A 27718-nucleotide genomic window follows, 5' to 3' on the forward strand; every position below is an offset into this window, starting at 1 on the left:
GAAATGGAGAAATTAGGCAGGAAACAGACTCTTAATAGCCCTGACCTTTGTTAATGGCCCATTAAAGGCCTGGGTCAATCTATTCTACATAACAAAGGTAGGATTAATCCACAGAAACTCACCACAAGGCACCTGGGAAATTTACATCAGCCAGCAAGGCAACCAAACTTGGATTCAAAGCACAGCCTACAGAGTTGCCCCTGCATCGGCCCATCTGAGTCTGACAACCAATTAGAATACAAGCTCAAGATCAAAGACCAGAGAGGGCATAAAACCAGGGACTTTCAGCATCTCAGCCTTTTTTCTTCTTCACCCAACATCTTGAAGCATGTGACCACCTTTTCCCCCAGGATCTCAAACTATGTGGTCCTGTCCACCATTAAAACCATATTTCCAAGCAGCTGCCATGTTTGCAGTGTCTTTTTCCCCACTTGGAGCTGAACCCAGAAGGACATTTCTCCCAACAGTGGCCTATTACTATGGTTCACATATGACTTAGGGGGTCAGGTCAGCCAGTGGCTGCATAAGTGACCTGTGCCTTGATGTGATAGAAGAAAATGACGAAATGCTGTAATCCTAAACGGGAATTAATTAATTAACCCATTACAACCTTAAGGCAATACCAATCAAATTTAGTACAACCTTGGCTAATCCATCTGAATTGAACCCAATTGCAGTTGCTGGATTATGGAACAGCTTCCCTCCATTCTGAGATTTGAACTGTATTGGCCTTCTGGGATGCTTTTCTCCAAGGCATCTGTGAGGGTTTTACAACAACCTAACACACATTTTTGTGTTGAGAATTAATTATGGGTGTCTTGGCTACTGTATTATGAGAATGTATTGTATTTGTTGTTCTGTTTATTGGTAGTTTTATTATACATGTTTGTTTTGGGTCCATAGACTGTTACATGTTCCGAGTTATTTAAAATGGGTAGCAATGTAAAATTTCTAAATAAAGAAATGTATTGGTTCATTCAATTTATATTCAAACACTTGAATGAGCGGCAACTAGAAATTGGTGTTTCTGTGAAGTCACCAGGAGTCAAGCTCAACTTGAGAAGGAGGAAGAAGAAGATAAAAATTAAATTTAACAATTTAGATTGCAGCTAATACGGAATAATGCCCAGTAGTTAAAATAATAAAGAATCTGAAATGTGGAAATGAAGGGAAATCTGGCAATTAAAATAACTAAAAGGATTCTAGAAAACAATCCTCAGTAATTCGTAATTATATTGATGAATAATGACAAATACCATAAACAAATGCATTGTGCATAAAATTAATTATGTTAAAAGAATAGCTAATCTGTCTCTGTGTTGATAATATATAATTATGAAGATGCTTTCTTGCATGTTTTTAAATAATGTCATTTGAATTCATAATTCAGAGTAGGTATTTTGACATTTAATACATGTTGCAATTTATACATTTTTTTTTAAATATAATTGCACTGTGCCACATTAAAAGAATCACAGCTTATTCAGAGATATTTCCTACCAGCACATGAACAGTGAAATAATGGTATGGAAACCAATTCTCCAACACTACAAATTGACAACAAGGAATCATCCTCCCACGAAAGCATTTTTCTTTATAGGTTGCTCTTTCTATTACACTAATTAACTTTCATACAAAATTTGTGGGGCATTTTTCAAAGATCTCTGAACAAGTACCAGCACCATTTATTTTCTTTATTGTTGTACTCTGTATGCCCCCATTTTCCTCCAGAGGCAAATAATGGTATGCAGTATTCCTCTATTTTACTTTTATTCCCCGTGGAATAGATTTGCTGAAAGATCATGATTGGCCTAACATCAGCCATCCATATTGAGTAGAATTCGAACCTGAATATTCTCACATAGCTCTTGTATTTTTTTTAATCTGCTATTAGTGATAAAATCTCATTCCAAGAAGGTTTTACCTGGGGCAAATAAATTCACACTTTTATTCATCCATGACTCAGAATATTAATTAATCCAGTTATATGAATATTGTACAGATATATAGTGTAGAATATGTTAGAGGCAGTCAGAATAAATGTCCAGCACACTCTGATGGGTAAAAAGAAAACAAGAGCCCTTCATATTTCCCCAGCTAGGTGGCATTGTCTAAAAATTCTTGACATCTTGAAAAATTAAGCAAGATAAAACCTGGTTAATGTTTGAGTGAAATTACAGGCCTATAGCCTCAACTGAGAAGTTGATAAAGTATCCTAGAAAGCAGTTGTAAAAACAAACTTCCACATTACTGCCAAGAAAGTTACACAGGTGTGTCTTTGAAGTTCTTCAAGTCAAATCCAATTTGAAAGAGAACTTATATGTCATTCTAATTAGCACAAGACATACTGGTCAACAGAAAATAAGGCTTGCACAAGGAGTATAAGCAGACTTGCCATGTAGGAGATTAGTTTTCCATTGACTTGTTTAGTGATTTATACTGTATCTCACTCTTCCAAATCTGGTACTTTCTAGATATATTGCACAGCAACTCCCAGAACGCCAAGCTAAGATGGCCATATGATGAATTGTTGGACACAACTGAAGGCATCATATTGGGGAAGACTTTAAGGGCACCCCCATTGGCTGAGTTTGCACAATATAGTTTGCTTATGATAAATCAATAGTTATCTGGGTCACACATAACCATTACAAATAAATCATTGTGCCTTGGAACATAAGGTAACTTAAAGTGGAAACCTCAACCCTTAGAATAACAGCCTTTATTATGACATCTGCTTTTTAAATGATGATTCAGAGGATAACACAATCTGAAGGTAAATTTGTGTTTTTGCTCACTAACTTTCCTTTTGAGATAAGTAGGTGTATAAAATGAGTCAACAAATGGCCCATTGGTGAAATCTGTAGCACATGTGAAGATGTAAGAAAACTGTTTGAAGGTTCTGAAATGTCCTGGAATTCAGTGCCTCTGAGTATCAAATGAGACGACGATTCTCAGCATGGATCCAGTTCTTGGAACCCAGAATGGACCCAATATTCATGCTATTTTCTTGGAAGACTTGTGGAATTGATTTATTATCTTCTCAGATTTTTTAAAACTTCCCACCCTAGCCAATATTCCTAGAATTTGCTTTGGGGTACTAATCTTGCTTAGCTGTTGGGTCTACAAAAGGCTAATCAGGTATGGCTGCCTACCATGTACGTACTGGAAACTAAAATATTTACTCAATTTGATATAGTCAATGCTGACAGAAGTCTTGAAATTCAAGCAGGAATCTTTCTTTTGGCCCTTCTGACTGACATGGATTGAATTTGACATGCTTTGTCATGGGGTCACATTCTTCCCTAAAGTTTGTGGAAAAATGGTATTAAGGCAATTAAAATGGCTAATTTTCCTTTGCTTTTTGAATGTCATAGAATGATTGGGGTGGAAAGGAGGGAGGGACCTTTCAGAATTCTGGACCCTAAACATGGACTTGTGTTTTGAGAACAATGAGATATTGTCCCAAAATATTGATTCCTACTCCTAATTCTATCTCATGGCTGACATGTTTTATATGGTTGTGGGACATATTAAAGATTAGAGCAGGCAAAACCTGGATTATTTTTAAAATCAAATTCCTGCATCCTATAAACTTGAGATGGCAGAACAACTGGCTGGGAGATTCTGGGAGTTGAAGTTAAGATTAAGTTTGAGAGTCACTGATCTAGATGAGCCAAATCCCATGTTCCCCCAGGCAACATTTTCAATGCGGAACCTACATGTGGAGGTCATTCAAGTTGTAAAAGCTGCCCTATATAATCTACTTCTGATTTTTTTGTCCTTTTAAATTAATATTTTTTTAAAAAAATCCTGATTATTGTTCCTCTGCCTATCATTTGCTTTGCCATGCTAGTGTCATCAATACGGTTTGCTAACTTTGCAACCAATGTAATCTGTAAAACAGACAATTTATCCTGTTGGCTGGGTCTGATAATTAATGGAGCACACTGATGATAGATATGTCACATCTGGAAGGAAGCTTCTTCCTTGCAAACTAAATTTCTCTCAAAATTTATGCTGACACATGCTTGTATAAATAAAAATTCAAGGTGGAATGCTGTGGGGACAGCAGGATAACCAGCAAATGGATAGTATGCTCAAAGAGCCAGACAGTTCCAGATTAATATTTTCTCATTTTTATTGTACATTCCAGACTGAAAATGGAAAGAAATACCTATGGAGGGATTTTCTGAATACCCTGTGGTGGAGTTTTGCATTTGATAAGTAATTCTATTCCAGAAGCTTTTGAATGCTTTACTGGTTATAGAAACCAAGTGGGACAAACTTACTTCATATTTTAGGGATGACATTTTCATAGCATAAACATAAATGCACACACACCTTTTTTTTTTAAAGGAAAGACATTATGCAAGTATTGGGCAGTTATTAGATACTTTAGGTACAGAGTTTTCTATATTTACACACATGTGTGGGTATGAACAGAACTAGGTAGACTAACAGAGATTGGCACACATTCATATATATGTAAACATTAAAGATTTCAATACTTTGCTGTGATTCAGGAGGCAAAGACAGTCTGATGTTTTGCAGAATTCCCCCGAGGCTCATAAATGCTTCTGTGCTGGGGGTACCCATTCTTGCCTGAGTCACTTATACCAGTTTATCAAACTAACGAGCCATTGACTGATGCTCTTTCCAAGTTTGAGCCCCATCAGGGAAAGATGGTGAAAAACAAAACTGAAATTTTAGACAGAACTGCATTCCGTAGAACCAAGACAACTAGAATTTATTAACTTGTAGGTGCCAAAGCTCACCAAGAATAATGTTCTCTGAGCCTTTTTCTCCACAAATCTTACCATCTCTCACAAAACCCAGGGACATGGGTAGGCTACATCATTCTGAATTTGGCAAGGTGATATGATTTAGGTTTTTTACTAAACTGGCTTTGCACATTACTTGTTCCAGGGAAAAAAAAAAGGAGAGGTGCATCATTTGTTTGCCTAGATTACTCTGGCTTGTTCACTTTTAATGAAGTTGTTACATCCAAATTATCCATAAGCCTAATTGTGAATGAGGCTTCCAAAATTAGCTCCTGTAACTCAAATATCTATATTACATTACAACCATCAACTATCAACTGGCACTGAAGATAGAGGAATCCAGGGCCCATTTCATCAACACAGCTGAGAGATTAGCTTCATTAGGCTCACTTGGCTCTAGCTGGTACCTTCAGCTGCTCCAAAGGTGCTTTTCCAAAAGACAACTGGACTTTCTTTGTTTTTCCTTGAAATTTTGTTTCTCATCCAGGAAGCTTCTTCAGTTCTGTTTTTTGGAGAAGCACTTTTGGAACAACATGATTTGGATGATTGGGAATCTCCGTATCATTTAGTAAATGGATTTTCACAAAACTATTTCATAATAATAAAAAATCCCAAAGTACAACACACCATAAATGATGAATGAACTATCAACAGCCAATTACTATACATGTAATACTTTCATTATTGTTAGTACTGTATCAACTTTTAGCCTCCTTGATATTGATGAATTTATTATAATCCATAACATTAATCTGGATCACTTCTCCTTGGAGTCTGTTCCAAGTACATACATATAAGATAGAAAGAGGAGATAACTTAACATTTTCTACTGTAAAATGAGTGTTGCCATCTACTCTTTGTCCCTCAAGACTGTCAGATAAAATGCTGCTTGCTGCTGCTTCATAGCCCCCTGTCTCTAAAGCAATCTGCCTTTCAAAAGTTCAAGGATGTGGTTATTTTTTAAATGAGCTTAAAATTGTTGCTGCCATTACCAATAATAATAAAAACAACATTTTAAAGACACTTCAAAGTTACTGGTTTTCCTGACTTTCAGTAATGGAACAACCAATCAGAACTGGGGATACTATAGTGTAGCCAATCCCACGCAAATTATATTTTTAAAAGAAAAATGTACATTCATATAAAGTGCAGGGAGACATCACATTTAACTACTAAAGTTACGTACACTTCAGGGACTGGCATGCATTTCCCTTTAGTAAATTCTACTTTTCCTAAGTAGAGTTACTAGCTGCCCTCAGGTGATCTTGTTCTGAACCAGCAGAATGAAGTATTAGAATTTGGACTGTCAAAGTGGAGAAATTTCCCTACTCTGCAGCCGGAAATGGTATAACCAATTTTATATCAGTGATTAAGGTGTCGGACTTGTGATAGAGAAATTCCTATTCAACCATGAAGTTCAATGGATGGTTAGGGTCACTCATTCTCCCTTAGTTTAGCTAACCTCATGGGATTTTTATCATTCAAGTGAAATTAGCGGAGACTCCATGATGCTATCAACTGTCAGAGAAGAGATATAAATGATTATGATAATGACAGCAATAAGGTCTGTTGTATAAACTCAAAATTTTACTGCCTTTTTGCACTGCACATAAGACGGACACTACAGGAGTAAAATCTGTGTTTAGCCATTGTAGGCAATGTGTTGAGCAATTATTAGGAACTGAAGACAACAGTAGCTGATCTACAGGCAGAGATAACCTTGTGGACTCCGCTATCAGGTGTCAGTAACATGAGTAGGATATCAAGTTAGTAGTCAACCAAAGACTATTGGGCCGGGCCAATGAGGTAGCAATAGCAATAGCAGTAGACTTATATACCGCTTCATAGGGCTTTCAGCCCTCTCTAAGCGGTTTACAGAGAGTCAGCATATTGCCCCCAACAACAATCCGGGTCCTCATTTTACCCACCTCGGAAGGATGGAAGGCTAAGTCAACCCTGAGCCGGTGAGATTTGAACCGCTGAACTGCTGATCTAGCAGTAGCCTGCAGTGCTGCATTTAACCACTGCGCCACCTCGGCTCTTATTCTACCTATACTCTTATAGGTATAGAGACAGTAGGGAGAACAGGAGGTTCACCTTACTGTGAGATGAGTAAGTGTTTATGTCAGGTGACAGATGCTGAGAGTCAACTGAAGGTTAGAAGAAATGGACTGCATCATTAGCCGTTTTCCTGCATGCTCCACGGTGGTGTTTTTCAACCTTTGCAAATTTAAGAGGTCTGGACTTCATGTGTTTTAGTTGATTGGTTTGCCTAAATTGGTTCTGGAAAAATATACTTATTAATACTTTGGATTGGATGTATGGATGAGATGGAATCACTGGCTAAAGGGGAGGGGGGGAGTTAAGAGACATTCCAAAATGGAGTCGTTCTGGGGAAGGAAATGTCATAAAAGAGATTAGTGAAACCTGATTTGTGTAATGTACAGTAGGTGATCAACAATAAAGAACTCCTTAGGCCTATTTGTGGTGTTCTGGTTTCTTTTGCCTGTGTCCCCATATCCAACATTTTTTTTTTTTTGAGTGTACTGTATATATCACAATTGCTGGTCAACATTTACAGTTTACACATTCAGATTCTTCTTAAATCAGCACCTATAACTTGGCTGTCTCGGGATTTGCTGGATTACAGTTCCCATCTGATAAGACAATTGTAGAAGATGGCAAATAGTAGCTTAACCTGTCTAAAGGACGCAATCGGAATCCTTTTGTCAATGCTTGTATTTTCAACAATATAAATTAGTCTCTCCCAGCATGCAAAATGTTCTGTAATTTCTTTGCTGTGTTTCAAGTCTGTCAGTAGAGGGTGATGTTTGGTTGTGTTTGTAATTTTCCTATTGCTACCATCAAATGTTCTTTGAAATCTGCTTCCAGACATTACTGCTTTTTTTTAAGGCTCATTAGTGTGAAATTCCATTCCAAAGAGCATAGCCTAGCTATGAAAAACTTCAATACCAGCATAAATTCCAACTCAGCTGTATTAAGCAAAATACCTAACAAGTTTAAATTCCAGAGCTCCCCGGTGTCTCTTAGCCAGTTGTCACCTCTGCCTGCCAATAGAAAGCCAGCTTCGCCATAGGACAAGTCCTCTCTTCCCCTGGGGCGTGCATGAAAATGAGGTGTACCTCTCAAGTGCCTTTTCCCTGTGAACTAACTAAAAGAATTCCAACAAGGAAATTAGAATAAATTGTTGAAAAAAAGAAGAAGAAGCAGAGGGGTTTTTTGGGGGGGGTCTTTTCACAAGAACCAACAACATGAACTACGGATCGATGCCCCACCCTATGTACAGGTAAGAAAGTTGGGATAGAGAAATGCCCTGTCTTATCTTCAGGCCACATTTTGGCAGAACGACATTATGAGGATGTGTCATGGGCCAGGCCTAGGTGCCCCAGGTATATTGCATCTGTCCAGGTAGTCCTTGACTTACAACTATTTGTAAGTTGAAAGTTACAGTGGCACTCAACAAAAGTGACTTATGACTGGCCCTTGCACTTAACAACCATTGCAGCTTCCCCACAGTCATGTGATCTCAATTTGGGCTCTTGACAACCAGTATGTATTGACATGCAGTTGCAGTATGACGCTGGAGACATGGGATCACCATTTATGACCTTCACAAAGGGCTCCCGAAGAATTAAGTCAGTGTGGGAAGCTGGATTCCCTTAACAATCACATGAGTTACTCAACATCTTGCTTAACAATCGTGGCAAAAAAGGATGCAAAATCTAGTGTGACTCACTTAACAACTGTCTTGCTTAGCAGCTGAAATTCTGATGCCAATGTTGGAGACCACCTATATCTAAGGATGAATAACTTTGTCCAAGGAACTTTTCTTCAGCCTGTTTGACGTGTCAGATTAGATTTTGGGTGCAAGCCAGTGGTGGGTTCCTACCATTCGGACCGGTTCGGCAGAACTGGTAGTAGTTTGATGGCTTGGGTCGCTGGAATCGGCAGCCTGCCACGAGCCCGAACCTGTTCTTCCAGTGGTGGCATAGGTGCCACCATCTTGTTTTTTTGCTTTTGCACAATTTTAGTTGTACTGTGCATGCGCGGGCAGCATGCATCAAGTGTCCGTGCCATGCCGCTGAGCGAACCGGAAGTAGTCTCTGCCGGAACCCACCCCTGGCACAAGTGATCTTTGCAAATTCACTCTCAAATGAGTGGGCAAAAGAATTAGATGGGCAACGTTTTTTTTTCTGAGAAAGGAAAAATTCTCCCACTTTTTGTCAAGGGGGAGACTCATTAATAGTAATGGTGCTATCAGTACTGGTAAACTGTCTTTGGAGGATTCCCCCATGAAGTCTTCCCTTGAAATTTCATTGAAGGTTTGGAAGTGAGGGGCACTGCAGATCATTAGACAGAAGACTGTAAAAAAAGAGGACATTCCATGTCTTTGACTGATCTGGTTGTACTCTGAAGCATACCTTGAAAATTATCCCTATCAGATAGATTCGGCCTTATTATAGTATAAAACCTGTATACTTAGCCTAAATATAACAGGGAAATTTGCATCAAACAGGGATAAATGCATTGTTTGCCTTTTTCCGTATTCCAGGTGAGATTAAACATAGGATTTACTTTTCCTATTTTCACATTTGAATCCTGCACCTCTGCACAATTTCCAGTTCCCTGAAAATCTAACCACATACCTGTCTTAGGAAGAAGCCTGCATTATTCCTTAATCTTCCTTAATTCCTCAATCTTCAACTTTAATTAAAACAATGAAAACAATGAATCAAGTATGTTATTGGTGTTAATTGTAATATTTATAATTATATTTTCACATTTTGTAATATTTTATATTGTTATATTTATTCCTTGGTTTAACCTTGATTTCTCTCATCTTTCTATTTGGACACCTATATGGGTCCAAACAACCTCCCCCCCCCCCCCCCCCCCCCGCTAAACCATCACCAGTCTTGTAATGGTTTGCAGTTCTCCTTTATAAGGGTTAATCAATACCTCCTTTCAATTGGCCTAGGGGAGAGCATTAAAATGAGCCTTCTTCTATGCCTTTTCTCCATCTCCGCTTCGTGGTTCTTGGTTACTCAGGGAGGCAAACTATTTAAAACACTATTGTGACCCAAATGGATAGCTGTGTAAGAACCATTAAATGCTAAGGCAACTGCTTAGCTGTGAGGATACATAGACATACCAAGCACCCAAAGGCAGATATAGGCAGGAATATCTATTAAAAATAAAAGGAAAATAGCCCATCGTCAAATATCTCAAGCACACATAGTCCATGAATTATGACCCCCAATTGGGATCAGAATTTCAGTTGCTAAGCAAGGCAGTTGTTAACTAAGTTGCACCCAATTTTACAATCTTTTTTTGCTACAGTTGTTAAGTGAATCACTGCGGTTGTTAACTGAAACATGTGGTCTTTAAGCAAATCTGGTTTCCCGCATTGACTTTGCTTGTTGGAAGCCATCTGGGAAAATCACAAATGGTGATCAATATCCTTGGCTGTTTAGTAGAGGCATTGGTGTAGTAACTCGAGTGCAGAGCAACACTGCGGATGGAGACCAAGCCTCCATAGACAAGTGTCCATCTTCTCTCTCCAATTTCTCTGAGCTGAGGTGGAAAGTTCCTCATAATGGACTGGCCTACGCTTATGTTGTTCAACAAAGAACCACAGAACTCACTGGCTGTATTAATTCATTGTAGATACAATCTTGCCCTGAAGCAAGGACATTGGAATCCTAGGTGGCTGTGCATATTGGGAGAATGGCTTTTGAAGGCTACAAAGATTATAAATGCCCACCAAATTGGCAATAGTCAAAACTTAAAGAATCCAAGAGGCAAACATAACACGAGCTTCTATCTGCTCAAAAACTATAGGGATTTGGGCTATCCTCGATAAGCTTATCTTGAAGTAAGACAGAAGTTAGTTGCTTGAAATTCTTATAGGGCTGCTTTTTTTTTTTTTTGCCATTATACAGCTGAGAGTCAACAGCTGTCAAATTACATGAGCAATAGTTATCCATATTCAAAAGGAAGAGCCGTTGACAATGGCCTCTCATTCTTTCTTTTCATTTCTTCGGTATGAGCTCCAGAGCAGTCGGTAGGGCTGAGCAAAGCTTAGCCAGTCTTGCTACAGTCAAGATAAGAAACCCTAGGGCATGAAAGAATGGAAATAAATAACTACATAAGTAAGCAAGCAAATAAATAAATATGGTAGTTCGCTGCGTTCAACAAAGCAATGACAGCATTATTTTTTTTTTAAAAAAATAAATCCTTGGATTGCAGCGTAAATAAAAGAAGATGGTTAAGTGTGATGACATTGTTGAAGTTGCTGGCGATGCAGCAAAGGACAGTGTTACCTTTCCTTTATTTTTCTTCTCTCCTCCTTGGGAAAACAACTGCAATCTCATTATATCTCCTCATAAGATAGGAGGAAGATTGCTATCTGAGTCTAATGAAAACCCAAATGACAGGCCAATAAAACTTAGTGGCTGCTTATAAAGTCTTTTCAACGCATTCTCGGAGGTATATAGATTACTTCAACTGGTTCAAAACAACACTACATTCTCCCAGAGAAAAGAAAATAAGGGGTAAAGGATGGTAGAAATCCTGCATAGCTAAGCAGGAGATAAGCGAAGGGCATTTCTGTCTCTCATTTTTGACTGGGACAACATGTTTAAGGAAGATGTCCTCTGTTAAAAGTCCGACCATTGGTTTTTCTTTATACGTATTACATTCATATCCTTACATCCAAGGGGTGGGGGTGGAGAGTGGGGGATGTTTAGCAATAGCAGTTAGACTTATATACCGCTTCATAGGGCTTTCAGCCCTCTCTAAGCGGTTTACAGAGTCAGCATATTGCCCCCACAGTCTGGGTCCTCATTTTACCCACCTCAGAAGGATGGAAGGCTGAGTCAACCTTGAGCCGGTGAGATTAGAACCGCTGAACTGCCGATAACAGTCAGCTGAAGTGGCCTGCAGTACTGCACCCTAACCACTGCGCCACCTCGGCTCAGTAAAAAGGTTTAAAAAGGCAAGATGGTGTCTACAATTGCCTAATTGAAGCCCCAGCCCTTTCTATGTGTTTGTAATTATGGCTGTCATTTTGATTTTTAAACCTACTCTTGCAGATATCCCCGTTATTTTATAAAGCAGCATTAAAATAAAACAATGTGCAAAAAGTCACTTTTCTCCTGTTTATCTCTGGCTTGTTCTGTTTCCCATAGTTCAACTTCAGTGGGTAAACAACTTAAAATAACTGAGGAATTAAAAAATAATGACACAACACAAGGAAACCCCCCTCCCTTCTTTCTCTTTTTATCCTTCTTTCTTTTAAAAAGGACATAATTTAAACAAGAATTTCTTAATTAAGTTAGAAGCCTGTGACTAAATGGAATGGCTCCAAATTATACCAGAATCCCAGTCACATCTGCTGGGATTCTCACACATTGCTGAAACTTTACTTTTCAGAGCCAGTGTGATATAATACAGAATATTCCTAAAAGAAAAACTGGATTATAAATCTAACTAAATAAACAAACAAATTAAATGGTGCCCCTCCCAAGAACTGGACCAATTTTGGTGTACTGCATTGCTCTTTACTACACTATAGTGCAATATTAACCCAAGGGTTACAGTAGGTTGTGAGTTTTGCATGTTGAATTGTGTTTTAAAAAATTCTCATAAAGCAGAATTGAAGGGTACATTGATGAAATGTTACCAACACTCACTGGGTAATGAACAGATGTGTCTTAAGTGTATGCCAAATATTCACAAGATTCAGAATTGGACTGAATAAGCAAGGAATTTTGTACAAGTCCCCGGTATTGAGAATGTCTCCTGACATAGTGAATTTCTGGCAAATATGGCACTTAAAGTTGAACTGTTGAACTCCAGGTTCAAACGACATACCGTAGTTTCAGTGCTGCTTCCTGAAAAATGTTGGAAAACATTCAGTATGTATGAGAACCACAAGATGAGGCAATTCTAGTTTAATTCACAGCTTCAGTGAGATGGGCTACAATGGATTCTGATGATGTTCAGAGAATGTTTTACCTGACCATCAAGCAAAAGTATTTCAGAAGACAAAGATTATTTATCCAGTTCCTGAGAATGGGACATGAACCAGCCATGGTGTAGGATGAGGACTCCTCCCTCCCTCCCTTCCTTCCTTCCTTCCTTCCTTCCTTCCTTCCTTCCTTCCTTCCTTCCTTCCTTCCTTCCTTCCTTCCTTCCACCCACATACGTTTGTCCAATGTGGATTTATATCTCAATTGTCTTAGTTGTTCTAGATATTGTTGATATGGGCTGGACTCTTTTCTATAGTCCAGATGTTTACATATTTCCCAGCACGATGAGGGAATCCTATGCAGTGATAGAGGTCACCATTGCTTGCCTGCATCTCTTCAGCCTTCCTTTCAGTGGATTTTTTCCCCCTGTCTTGTCTTGGGGCTGCTAGTAATGTCTTCAGTGTAGCTATTTATTTTCCCTGGTGTATATATGATCCAGTTATTATGTCCAAGTCAGTGGTGGGTTCCAGATCCCGTTGCAACCAGTATGCTGTGACGAGGCTGGATGTCCATCTCATGCACGCAACCACCCTGCGATATCCCAGCTGCTCTGTGAGGTTGCGCAGGCACCGTACACTGTATGTGCATGCACAATTGGCCCGTTTCCCTCAAAAAGAGGTAAGGAACGCAAGCGAGTGGGTGGGCCCACCAAAACACCGTTCCGGTAGGGTGGCCACTGCTCCTAGCTGCACCAATACGCCCATACCGGCTGTACCGCCTGGAACCCACCACTGGTCCAGGTTCTCTCTCTCTCTCTCTCTCTCTCTCTCTCTCTCTCTCTCTCTCTCTGTCTCTCTCTCTGTCTCTCTCTCTCTCTCTCTCCTTCTCTCTCTCTCTCACATACACACACACACACACACACACACACACACACAGACACACACTGAATAGTGCAAAGAGCCATGGAAAGATACATGCTTGTTACTACAAGGCAAAATAAAAAGACCTGCACATGGATTAGAAGACAAACGAAAATATATGCTATCATCAAAAGAGTAAAAGAATTGAAATGAAAATTGGCTGGACACATAGCAAGAAGAACTGATGGCAGGTGGACCAAGGCAGTCATAGAATGGGTCCCACTTGATAAAAAGCATTCACAAAAGAGACCTAAAACAAGATGGATCAACCACATCAACAAGTATTGCGGGCCCAATTGACAAAAGAAAGCTCAGGACCGTTAGTAAAACAAACTCATCCATATAGTTTATAAAGATCAGTAGTATGGCAGCATTATGACTATTGATTGAGTGATTAATTGATTATGTGCCATCAAGTTGGTGTTGACTCTTACTAAGCATATAAATAGATGTTTTCCAAAATGATCCATCCTCAACTTTGCCTTTCAGATATGTGCATATATAAACCTTCCAAGAGTTGCAGATCAAAATTTGCAAAAGCGTTGCCAGTCAATATATTTATGATTAGGCCAGGGTGGGGATTTGAAGGCTGAACTTAATGTTTGGAGATAGGGCTGAGGCCTACAAAAGACTGGAAGATGGCAGAAAGTGGGCAAATCCTGGACATGTTTGTGGAACGGTCCAAGATTTAATAGTAAAGTTTTTATTCTGGACATTCAGGGTATCGGGTATGGTTTTCTTAATACAAATTACAAATATCTTACTGGAAAAGGACAAATTCCAAGAAATACATAGCCACTGACTCAAAAATAAAATTCCTTACAGGTAGTCAAATGTCTATAAAGATTCTCAGTCATCCATTGTCCCAAAGGTGGTTTTTCAAGAGGCAACTGGACTTTTTAATTTTTCTTCGAAGACGTTTCGCTTCTCATCCATGAAAGTAGACTTAAAACAATTTAGAGTCCGTTTGAAGTTACAACGGCACTGAAATAAGTGACTTATGACCATTTTTCATCTTTATGACCGTTGCAGCATCTCCATGGTCACATGATCAAAACGCAGATGCTTGGCAACTGGCTGATTTTTAGGGCAGATGCAGTGTCTTGGAGTCATGCGACCACCTTTTGTGACCTTTTGACAAGCAAAGTTAACGGAGAAGCACTTCATAACTATAGCAAGAAAGGTCATAAAATGGGGCCAAAGTCACTTAACTACTGTCATGCTTAGCAACAGAAATTTTCGGTTTAATTGTGGTCATAAGTCAAGGACTACCCATACCTAATTCTGCTAGACTTAAACTACAGTTTTTGTGTTTCCTGCCTCAAATTAGTAAGAATATGTACTCCTAATTTCTAATAGTTGTTGCCTGAAGAAGGCTCGGGGGCAAAGAAGGGAGCTGTATTCAAATTTGAGGCAAGGTCTCAACTTCTGCAATTACATTCTGCTTTCCATTTCCCCCCATTTCCCCAATTTTCTCTTTCTTATTCTTTTGCCCGCCTTTCCTTCTCTCCCTTCTTTCTAACTCTTGCTATCTCACAGCTCATTTCTGTTCATATTTTCAAAAAATCAGTTTACATATGTTTTAAATATTGTTTCAAATCATTACCGAAGAAGAAAACGTTCGTAACAGGAAATATTATTTGACTATTGCCTGGTTCCGATGGGACATCTGCTTCTGTAACTTCTGTTTAACAAGCCTCTGTTGTGAATTTAGAAAGGGTTATTGAGCCCATTTTCAATTAAAATCAAACCCTATATCCCAATGCAAACCAATGTTATAACTTCTGTATCGATGTATTATTTAACTAATTAAAAGGGCCACAAGTTCGAGACATGGAAATTCTCATGGTTTTTTTCTTTTCTTTTTAAAAATGTCATTAGAGAGGAAATACTATAAGCAGAAAAGAGTTAATTATGCTCTTAATTAGGGGAAGGAGGAAATTATGAATATAGATTATGATTTTTAAATAATTGTGCTGAAATGGAATGTGAGAATGTGAAATTTATTTATTTATTTACAGTAATAAAATGGTAAACCATAAAGCCATCAAACAAAAATGAAACCAAGAGCTAAAAAAACAAAAGGTGTCATGTCTCAGTCATCTCCAAGGATGCTCCAACCATTTTTACAGAAAAGAAATAAAAGTTTTGTTTTAATTTAATGAAATGTGGCAACTGGAACCTGGAAGCTCTTCTCCTGAATCAACATTAGCTAGGGAGAGAAAATCAGTTTTTATTGGCAGGTGATATTTCTTTGTTCAGATGAGCATCTCTCTCAGGGAAATTTGCATTTAACAGCAATTTTTGCCTAAATGGTGATGATGTAATTGTACATACTGATTCCCATCTTCTCAGAAGAAGCATTTTGCAAGTTTCTGTGAATTATTGTTTTTTTTTTTAATGTGTGTTGCTGCTGTTAATGTTGTTATGATGATGATTTATCTTTTCCCCAAGACCTCAAGGAAAGTTACTGTAAGGTGTGTTTATGTTTCATTCATTTTAACATATTATTTATACTAATACATGCATTTGCACACATCTGTGCTTCCAATGTTCAAATCTATCTAGCTTTTTGTAGGCAAATGGCATCATGTAGAGATTGGGCAGCTGTTTGTCTGGAATAGTATTGGGTTTCCTGCTTGAGCAGTGGGTTGGACTAGAAGACCTTCAACACCCCTTCCAATTCTGTTATTATATATTCTAGCATTTTAAAACATCTGGATGTTAAAGGATAATTCTTTTGGTTGATAGTGTTTGAAAATGATAGATTTGCTTTAAAATAGAAGGTGTAACATGGCAGAGAAATGGTTAGTAAAGGTAGGTCTATCTCTGTGGTGGTCCCTGAATTATGGGATTCTTCTGGCAGGACATTGTTTATTAACCTTTATTAATCCATTAGCTATTTGATCTACCAAGGTCTTTCTCCTGAGAGAAAGATCTCTGCTAAGTTGTATCTTCCCTCCCCAATGTAAACAGGAGATTCCAAAGATTACATTTGGGGTTTTCTGTACCCAGGATAGTAAACCATAGTTTGTTTGTTAACCTGCTTTGTTGATTAAGCCAGTTCAGCATAGCTGTGGTTTGAAAACTGCAATCACTACATTCATGCAACACGCTAAACCAAAAGTAAACAAACAACATTATAGCTCAACGTTAAAGTCAAGATGTATCCATTGTGCTGTATATGTCTTTGAAGCTTGGCTACAATTGAAAGACATTTTTTGAAAGTATTTATGAAGAAATAACTGAACAACTGCAGACAAGCACTTTGTATTATCAAAAATTTCCCTTCATCATCTGGATGATCTCCCTCTTTCTCTAATTGCAGGTTTATTAATGAAAGAAAAAAGACATTTATAATGGATAAATAATACATCTTCTGGGATTCACGTACATACTGTTTATCATACAGATCACTGACATCTTTCAAGTCAGATTAAATCAAATCTTGCATATTTTGCCACATCTGCAGTTTATCTGTCTCAGTGTTCTTGCTAATCATTGCAGCAGCTATATATTTTTTTAAAAAACACCATTTGCTAGGATGCAGGAATGGAGATAAACGCTGCATTAAAAAAAACCTAAAAATATGCATTAAAGAGCAAACGAATTTGTGTTATTCTGCATTCATTATTTGATATTAAATATCCAAGAGATGCAGTGAACTTCCCTACCGCAGCACAGAGACCAAACAAAGACGACAAATGGCAGATTTATCCATAGGTTGACCATATGCCCCAATTTCCAAAGGGGTACCCAAAGGTAATCTATGTTTCCTGTCTGAAAGCTGTCCAGACCTGCCCAGCAACATGATCTGTGTTTAGTATTTTGGCCGCAGAATAGGTAGGCCGTAGGAGTCTCCTGAGAACAGATTTTTTCCCCATTATTTATTTAGCTGTATCATATTTATTTTAAAAATCCAATCATTATCTTTTAAAAAGAAAAGCTGCTCTTCTCTTCTGTAGACTTCTTCTTTCCCTACATCACATCAAGCAGCTAAAGGTGGCTATTAAGATAAATGTTGTACAGGAGTCCTCAATTAGTGATGGTAATTGGGACCAAGAACTCTGCTGCTAAGTGACAGGATCATAAGGCATGATGTCATGTGGCCATGCCAACTTAAAACAACTGTTCTGACAACCCCAGTTGCTATCATTAGACAAATCCCATGTGGTTGCAGAGTCCCATGATGATGTGGTCCCCATTGGTGATTTCTTGCCTTTGGTTGCTGGAAACTGGCAGCAAAGTTTCAAAACGGTGATCACATGGGGAGAGAAAGACACTGGTAACATGGAGGCTGATGGGAAAGATGGTTTAATGGTAAACAGGATCACATGGCTCGAGGTCCTGGGCAAAAAGGCGAGAGAGAGAGAGCGAGAGAGAGAGAGGGAGGGAGGGAGGGAGAGAGGGAAGGGGAGGGAGGGGGATGGCAGGGGAGAGAGAGAGAGAGGGAGGGAGGCAGGGAGAGGGAGGGAGAGAAGGAGAAGGAGGGAGGGATAGAGGGAGAGGGGGAGGGAAGGGGAGGGAGGGAGATGGAGAGGGAGAGAGAGGGAGGGGGAGGGAGGGAGGGAGGGAGAGAGAGAGAGAGAGAGAGAGAGAGAGAGAGAGATTTATACCCTCTGCTGGGATTTGAATTTGAGCTTGTTTTCTGATTGGTTGTCACACTTCATGGGGCCATTCAGTCTCAAGTTTGGTTGAGCCTTGCTGGGTGATGATGTAATGAAAGGGCTTAGGGATTCCTGTTATGGCTCTGCCTTGTGATGTAGAATAGACTGGCCCTTTGACAAATGTAGGGGGGGCTGAGTTTCTGCCTCCCTTTTGGGGAAATATTTTGCCCTTTTAATATTTCCTAAAATATTTCATTTTTCTAAGAGAGGGGTGGGTGCTAACTTTCTACAAGGCCATGCCCAAACCCAAAGACAACTCAATGAAACCCAACTGACTCCAATTCTTCATTTCCTTATACCTTATAATCTTGTCAGACCAGAGTTGCAGCCTTCCAACCTAAGAGATGCATCTTCGAGAAATTCTGCTTCCTTATCCAACTCAGGACTCTGCAGTCTCTTAATTGGGGCTTTTCTCTGGAATTTACTGCCTTCTCCCTAGGGAACCACAGCTGTCCTCTTGGAGGGTTCCCCCTACTCTTTTTCTAGGTGTACATTCTGTTACATTTATTGGGCAAATGCCTAAAACACATTGACATGACTGCGGGGATATTGCAATGGCCCCAATTATGGGGACTGCCTGTATGAGCCTACTAAAAGATGGTAAAGGTAAAGGTTTCCCCTGCCCAGTTGTGTCCAACTCTAGGATATGGCATTTTATCTTGCATTTGCATGCTTTCAAACTACTACTACTTTCAAACTACCGCATGCTTTCAAACTTCCAGGGAGGAACTGGGGCAAGAATGGGAACTCACCGTATGTGTGGCTTGAGTCTCGAACTGCCAACTTTTTGGTTGACAAGCCCAGTGTCTTAATCCCGAGGCCACGATGCCGCATATGAGCCTATTACACACTGTATTCTATAACAGCCTTTGCGATCTAGTGCTTTCCAAATATGCCTGACCAACTACAACACACACTCCAATTTAATATAGTGGATAAGGTGTTTGGCCAGAAACTGGGATAATGTGAGCTCTACTCCTTCCTTACACAGAATAGATGGCTATGAAATTTGGGCCAATTATTCTCTCTAGCCCAGCCCATTTCACTGGATTGTTGTGGAGAAAAGAAGAAATGAGGTGCATAAGGTATGTGTTAGGAATGTAATCTAATAGTTGGGTAGGCAATATATAAACCATGATAGTAATACTGTATCTTTAAGTATTGCTGTAAATGTGATTGGTTGCTGTATCCTCAAGCGGCCATAAGATGGAGCCAGAATGACTGTTAGATACTGATTGTTAGATGCTGATTGTTGGATGATGGTTGTAGATGTGTCATGTATTGCTCAGCGTGAATTACTGTGAGTTTTGCAACTGTTAGTGACTTTTGTGTATGATTTTTTATATGATTCTGGACTGTGTTGGATTACCCCTTAACTGCAAACGTTGATGACTGACTGTCTTAACCGTGTATGAATTGGACTCTTGCATACCTTTATTTCCACAGAAGTACAACACTATCTGTTTTACAATTCAGTGTCTCCGTATGTTGGTTTATGTGTTCTTCTACACCACTCTCACTACGCTTCTCTGCACGTACTCATTCTCCTAATGGGGAGTGTACCTAACAGTATGTACCAGTGGTGGAATACAAGCAGTACACCGCAGTATGGGCATACTGGTGCCTGGTGGGAGCACCAGGTACCATTCGTATGCGCACAGAGCGTATGGCGCCTGCACAATGTTCCGCCGAGCAGCTGGAGCATCACAGGCAGTGGGTATGCATACGCACACTGCGTGCATGCTGTGCACATGCACATGGTGGGCGCCTGGGCCCGTACCGGTTGAAACGGGATCCGGAACCCACCACTGGTACAGATAGTGTGTTCTTCTGACCAAAATGTGGGGAAATTCAAAATTTTGTATTATTGGTTCTGTGGCCATGGCTTGGTGGACATGGCAGGGGAAGGATACTGCAAAATCTTCATTACCACCCCACTCTGGGGCCAGCCAGAGGTGTTATTTGCCAGTTCTCCGAACTACTTAAAATTTCTGCTACCAGTTCTCCAGAACCTGCTGAATTTCACCCCTGGGACAGGGGTATGTTATGGCCCCATCAGATCCTGGTTCGGAGTTAGAGTCGGAATCAGGACCATCTGGCAGGGATGGCATGTCTCCCCTGGAAAATGCAGAGTCCAGGGACTGAGGACAGTGCTGTCCCAGGCCCCTCCGGCATTGGGATAAGTGGCCAACTGGGCAGGGAGCTGCTTGTCTTCACAAACACAGGGGAGGATTGGCTGCAGATGGGCAGTGGTGATGAGAGACAACAGATCTCCTCTGATGAGAAACAGCTGCCCCCCCCTCAATCCATGGGGAAAAGGGAAGCTCAGAGGAGGTCTACAAGGCTGCCTCACCTCTCCTCACAAGGAACATCTGGCTTGGGGTGATTTAACCAGAGGCCAGAGAAACTGCATTTTCTGTTCTGTTTGCCTCAGCTTGCACTTACTTGACTTTTAGAAACCTTGACTCGATGGACTTTGGCATCTTTCAGCCTTTGGATTTGCATACCATACTTTGCAAACCCTGATTCTGGATTGTGGCTTATGGACTTTGTTTGGCAAACTTTGCAACTGGTTTGTGGACTTGGACTTTCTTAGTGTTTGGAGGCTTGGTTCTGGTGACTAGTGGATCCAACTGGTGGGACTGGATTACGTTGGCTGTGGATGGTTATTTTGTTGTGGGGGGGGGAGTGGAATAGAGTTTTGCAAATCCCTGGAGGGGATAGAAGACTTCATTGGTACCTGCATCTGCATATATGACCTGGGTCAGAACAAAGTTGAGGTGTCAAGTAATGTGCTTTGCATCTTTACAGTAATACAGCAGCCTCTGTATGCACATAAAAGTGAGGAAGTTGATGGAACAACATGGAACAAAATTTACTCACCAGTCTTGAACACAATAATCAGGAACCAGGGAGACAGGAATGGACAATCTGGTCCACTGGAGATATTTTGGTCTATTATTGCTAACTGTTTCTTGCCATTTTCAATTTTTCCAAATCCAAAACCCCTACAGAGGATCCAACCAGAAGATGTCTTCTTGTCCTTTGTCTGTAGCAACAAAAATAATTTGGCCCAGTCCTGACTGTGCCTGGCACTGCAACATCATATCTGATCCATTCAGGGCATCCCATTGACAGACTGATTGATGCAAGGCAGGACATTCAAAATGCTTTTTCACCTGCCGAGGGCTCTTCTTATTTAAGATAAACAACCCATTTATTTTATGGCACGGAAGCATTTTCTCATGGCACATTTATTTGCCTCAGATCAAAGTTATCAGTTCATTAAGCATATCCTGCAAACCTCCCCACTGACCGCATCTCTCTCACATGAACAAATAAGAAGCGTTTTGGCAGAAGGATCTGCAATTATAAAATTGATATTAGTTTTACCTCACAGTCTCAGGAAACCTCGCTGAAACCAAGGGGTTAAGATAAAATATTCAGAGCAGTGTGCTGCTGCAAAAATGATGAAAGGATCTTCTTGCTGCACCTTAAAGACTAAGCACATTTATTCTATAAACTTTGGTAGACTCTGAAAGCATATGCGATAAAGCATTTGTTGGTCTGTAAGGTGCCACAAGACCAGGGCTGGGTTCCTACCGGTTCGCACCGGATCGCACGATCCGGTTCGTCGGTGAACCCGGAAGTAATGAACTTCCGGGAACGCCGGTACCGGTCCTGGGCCCTGTCGCGCACTCCCCTGCCCGTCTGGACTAAGCGCAGCCTGCCACTCACTGTTTGGCTGGAGTCCAGCCAATCAGTGAGCAGGCTGGCCTCGTTTAAAAGTGTGGCGCCAACGGCTAACATTCCTCTTTTGAAAAGAATCTTTCTCTCAAAGAGTCTTTTCAAAAGGGTTTGTTGCCGAGACGCCTCGTTTCGCGCTTCACGCCTTCCCTTCGCCTTCCAGGAGCTTGCTGCTTCCCCCACAGGTAAGCAACCAAGCCCTGGCGGCAAGACTCGGGACGCTAGCGGCGGGACTTCGGGTGAGCGGTGGCGACGGCAGCGGTGGTAGCGGCGGTAGGAAGCTGGGGGGGATAGGGACCGTGGTAGCAGCGGTAGCGGCCTAGGTTTCGCCAGGGAAGGCCTCCAGGCCTTCCCTCGTGAAAGCCGCGGCGTCGCGTACGCCGCGTGGCCGCCTTTGGGGGGGGGGGGGGGTGGCGGCCTCCCTTTCGAAAGCCGCGGCCTCGCGTAGGCCGCGTGGCTGCCTCCGGGTGGTGCGGGCGGCGGCGGAGGCCTTCCTTGCGAAAGCCGCGGCCTCGCGTAGGCTGCGTGGCCGCCTCCGGGTGGGGGTGGTGGCGGCGGCCTCCCTTTCGAAAGCCGCGGCCTCGCGTAGCCCGCGTGGCCGCCTCCGGGTGGTGCGGGCGGCGGCGGAGGCCTCCCTTGCGAAAGCCGCGGCCTCGCGTAGCCCGCGTGGCCGCCTCCGGGTGGTGCGGGCGGCGGCGGAGGCCTCCCTTGCGAAAGCCGCGGCCTCGCGTAGGCCGCGTGGCCGCCTCCGGGTGGTGCGGGCGGCGGCGGCGGCGGAGGCCTCCCTTGCGAAAGCCGCGGCCTCGCGTAGGCCGCATGGCCGCTTTCGGGTGGGGGGGCCGCCGGTAGCCGCCTAGCTTTCGCGAGGGAAGTCCTCCAGGCCTTCCCTTGCGAAAGCCGCGGCCTCGCGTACTACGCCTGGCCGTCTTCTGGTCGGGGGGGCGGCGGCGGCGGCCTAGTTTTCGCTAGGGAAGCCCCCCACCACCACCCCTCTACCCTCGCCTGGCTTGCTAAGCATGCCAGGCAACCTAAGTGACTTTACCTAGCCTTGTCCCTCCAGTCAGGTTTCTTACCTGTTCCTGCTGCCTGCCATCGCGACGAGGATCCATCCATCGCATCGGAATGCTGCTGATTCTGCCTGCTGCTGGTAAGTGGCCCGGTTTTATTTAATTATTATTTTAATGTATTTTAAAATATTTTATTTAATGCATAGAATTTTTATAATAGTTTTACATATAAGTATTGAGTGTAGAATACTTTAAAATGGTTTACTTTAATTTATTTTGGATATAATCTTTTTTTAAATTGTCTTAGACTATTTAAAAAAAGATTATATCCAAAATAAATTAAAATAAACCTTTTTAAAGTATTCTACACTCAATACTTTGAAATGTATTGTGCATTGAATTTTTTATAATAGTTTTATTGTAACTTATTGTGTGTGGAATATTATTAATGGTTTCATGTTAAGTTATTGTGTGTTGGCATAGTTTGAAATGAAATATGAATTATTGCTTGTGCTTTGAAATAATCCTAATGCATGAAACTAATTATGATTGAATAGTTTTACTGAAACCTTGGGATCTAACATCAAAATTTTGATCTCGTGGCCATGAGAATGCTGCAACGGTCGCTAAGTGTGAAAATGGTCGCTAAGTGTGAAAAATGGTCATCAGTCACTGTTTTCAATGCCATTGTAACTTTGGTCACTATACCACCTTTCTGGCCACAGTTCTTAAGTGAATAACTGCAGCTGATAAGTTAGTAACATAAGTAAGTGAATCTGGTTTCCCCATTTGACTTTGTCAAAAGGTCACAAAAGGCAATTACATGACCCCAGGACACTGAAACCATCATAAATACGAATCTGTTGCCAAACATCAAAATTTTGATCGTGTGGCCATGAGAATGCTGCAACGGTCGCTAAGTGTGAAAATGGTCGCTAAGTGTATGTATCCTAGAAAATCAGATTTAGTGTGTTTCACCCTCATTGTTTAGGTAATTCTGAGGTGGTTGATGGTTCTGTGAATGCCTGTCCTTTAAAATTGCCCGCAATGCCTTGATGGTTTTTATTCCAGTGGCTTTGTGTTTCCTGTCCTTAGGCTTAGGAAAAAAAACCTGGTTTCATTTGCAGTCTTTTTTTGGGGGGGGGGGAATTCTTATTTTATGGTGTTTTCCATCATAGTGTGTGTGTGTGTGTGTGTGTGTAATGTCCCGCAGTTATCTACGCATTAATAATTATCTAGTAATATTTCCTTATACATTTTAGGGACCTTTCTTTACATAATTGGTGTTTTCTTTCATACTTTTGGCTTTCTAATTCCTGTTTCCGTTAGTTGGCAATAGCTAAAACCAATCCCACGTGAAAAAGTATTCAAAGCCTTCTTGATTTTAATTGTCCATTTATTTATTCCTGCACATTGTAATATTTATTCATTTACATATCTCTGTTTTTCCACTGTTGTGCAAACACAATTCCAGCAGCTGCTAACATGTGTAAAATTAAATATATATTATACTCCCTTTCAAATAATCAACAAAATATTTCTGGTTTTAATTCCATATCTTGCTTTATGATTGCTTCTAACCACTAACTTCTGAATAGCTACTTGGACCGACCTAAGTACTAATTCATAATTTCATATGAATTCATATATTCCTGTCTTTTGAAATGGAGAACTAAATTTCAGAAAAAGGAAAACTGTATTGCTCTGGGAATATGACATTCATTCTTGAACTATCTTCTTGGATGAAAGACTATATCAACAACCAGAAAAGCAATAACACAAGTAAGTACTTGAGTGTATCTCTTCCATTGTGTTATTCTTATGTAAGGTGTAAGTGCCAGCAATTAAAGTGTTGCTTTCTGTGTCTCTCCTTTGTGCAGGTTTTCTGAGCAAAGTAAAGAAAGAAGGTGGTGTGCAGAAGACCAGCAAGCCAGCGATGCTTCCTCTGTAAGTAGCTGTCTTTATTGCTGGGTGTGGTGTGATCTGTGTTGTGTTCCTCCTTGAGATAGTGAAGTGCCAGAAATTAAAGTGTTGCTTTCTGTGTCTCTCCTTTGTGCAGGTTATTGGAGCAAGGTGGTGAGGTGGTGGTGCAGAAGATGCAAAAAAGGAGAGTAATTTTCCTTTTCTATTATTTTGTGTGCTGGTTTCATCCCAATGCAGTGCATGCAATTAAAGTCTTGCTTTCTGTGTCTCTTCTTTGTGCAGCCCATTCATTGGAGTCAGTGATACTGAAGACTGGCAAGAACAGGCATCTTCCATCTGTAAGTAGCTCTTTTATTGTTTTTGTACTTATTTTAATCATATTGTAGTTGGGGGAAAGAATTCAGTGACATCGTCTTGGACACTCCCATCCAGTCACATGGGCGGCAAGCCACTCCCATCCGGTCACATGGGCGGCAAGCCACTCCCATCCGGTCACATGGGCGGCAAGCCACTCCCATCCGGTCACATGGGCGGCAAGCCACTCCCATCCGGTCACATGGGCGGCAAGCCACTCCCATCCGGTCACATGGGCGGCAAGCCACTCCCATCCGGTCACATGGGCGGCAAGCCACTCCCACAAAGGAGGCCACGCCCACAGAGGTGGTTCGAACAATTTTTGAAACCCACCCCTGCACAAGACCCTTTACTGCTATTAAAAGGAAAGGTTTTGAAAGCTACTGGAGCAAGCAAAGAAAGCCATGAAATGCAAAGGAAAGGAGAAAAAGCTGGACCACCATCAGGTTTCAGAAAATAATTAGTACTCTAACATAAGTAGATGTCACTAACTGTAGCAATGTCTGCAGGAAATAAATAACAGTGGAACACAATAAAACTCCCTGTAATGTATTCCACTGTAATATTGATGATAGCATATGGCAACCATCTGACAGCTGTTAAACAGATGTGGCAATTAGCAAACCTTATGGTCATGCTGTTAAGATTACTATGCAACACATTCTTTAGCAAAATTAGACGACTTCCTACTTTGTCTAGCTTTTGCACATGTGGAGAGCAAGTTTAAGGTCCCATTTAGGTAGCATTGTTAGCTAATGTTCCCTGTAGGCGTGCCCGTGTTGGATGCATGTGGGTCTGCCTGGAGAAAAAGGGGATAATTTCTTATGGAAGATTAAGAGAAATTCAGAATTTAAGCAAGAACAATATCAATTCCGCTGTGCGGCAGATACTTCAATTATAATGGCTAATGGACAAATTGAGAGATAAAAAGACTTTTCTATCATGTTGAAATTCAATGAACAGTTTTCAATTAGGCACTGAGTACAAAAGGGGAGAAAGGAAGATACTTTCCTTGATGTTAACACTGCAGAGAAAGATGAGAGCAGCTCTGCGTTTTCATTATACAGAAGAGATACATATAATGATGTGTATTTAAATTATAAATCAGGTCACTATCTGCCAAATGAAAGTAGTATCAATTAGCGTGAAGGTGGATCAGGTTTTAGGATGCCTTATATTTAATGACAAAAGTATGATTGTTAATCTTGCCAGGCCAACAAAGAGATAATTTAAGGCAGTAACAAATCAAAGAGTAATGTTGCAAAAATAAGCCTTTATAGCTTTTTGGGGGCAGTATTATTATAATTAATAGACTTCAAATGACTTTTTTTTTTGGATGGGTTATAGCTTTCACCAAGCCATTTACAGCAGACATAAAATATGAAACTCGAAGTAGTGGGTTTGACTTAGGTTGACTTCGGGGCCCTTAAGCCTTTCCACCAGAGCAATTCCTGTAAAAATAATAGTTTCATTTTTCGGCTTAATTTATAATGTTGAGTTTATGCCAGTTCATCCGACATAAATCATGATTATGGCATGATCTATTGTATGTCACTTGAGCTAATGCAAATTAAATATTGCTACATTTTTAAGGGGAGGAGGAACTCTCTCCATGTTAAAATAACGCGGTCTGACTTACATATCGTTTAGCTGGCTGTTACTTTTAATGCTGAAGTCATTTGTGCAAATGGATGCTGTACCTTTGGGATCTCAAATATCAGCTTTATGGGCCAAATGGTCGCTAAACTAAGGGAGCATATCTGGAAATGGGCCGAGGTGGCGCAGTGGTTAGGGTGCAGTACTGCAGGCCACTTCAGCTGACTGTTATCTGCAGTTCAGCGGTTCTAATCTCACCGGCTCAAGGTTGACTCAGCCTTCCATCCTTCCGAGGTGGGTAAAATGAGGACCCGGATTGTTGGGGGCGATATGCTGACTCTGTAAACCATTTAGAGAGGGCTGAAAGCCCAATGAAGCGGTATATAAGTCTAACTGCTATTGCTATTGCTATAAATGGGAATTTGACAAACTGCAGAACAAAGCAAAAGAAGCTCCGGGCATTGTCTTTAAAGGCAAGAATGCCTCAATCCTCAGTCCCCATAGTGAAATGGTCCTCCAGGCAGGTGTTCTTCAAAAATAAATATGGGAGTTTGGGTAGAAAGGTGCATCCTAGCAGTCTAGAAATGCTGATGGAGAGCAAGCTCATTCATTTGCCTTCCAGTCAATGAGTATTTTGTGACCGACCACTGTTATGAAGATGCATGTCCTTTATGCTCTGCACTGCACGCATTGTACTAGCCATGCCCAGTTCTTGCAATCGTTCTT

Source organism: Thamnophis elegans, chromosome 5 (assembly GCF_009769535.1).
Source record: "Thamnophis elegans isolate rThaEle1 chromosome 5, rThaEle1.pri, whole genome shotgun sequence".
NCBI lineage: Eukaryota > Metazoa > Chordata > Lepidosauria > Squamata > Colubridae > Thamnophis > Thamnophis elegans.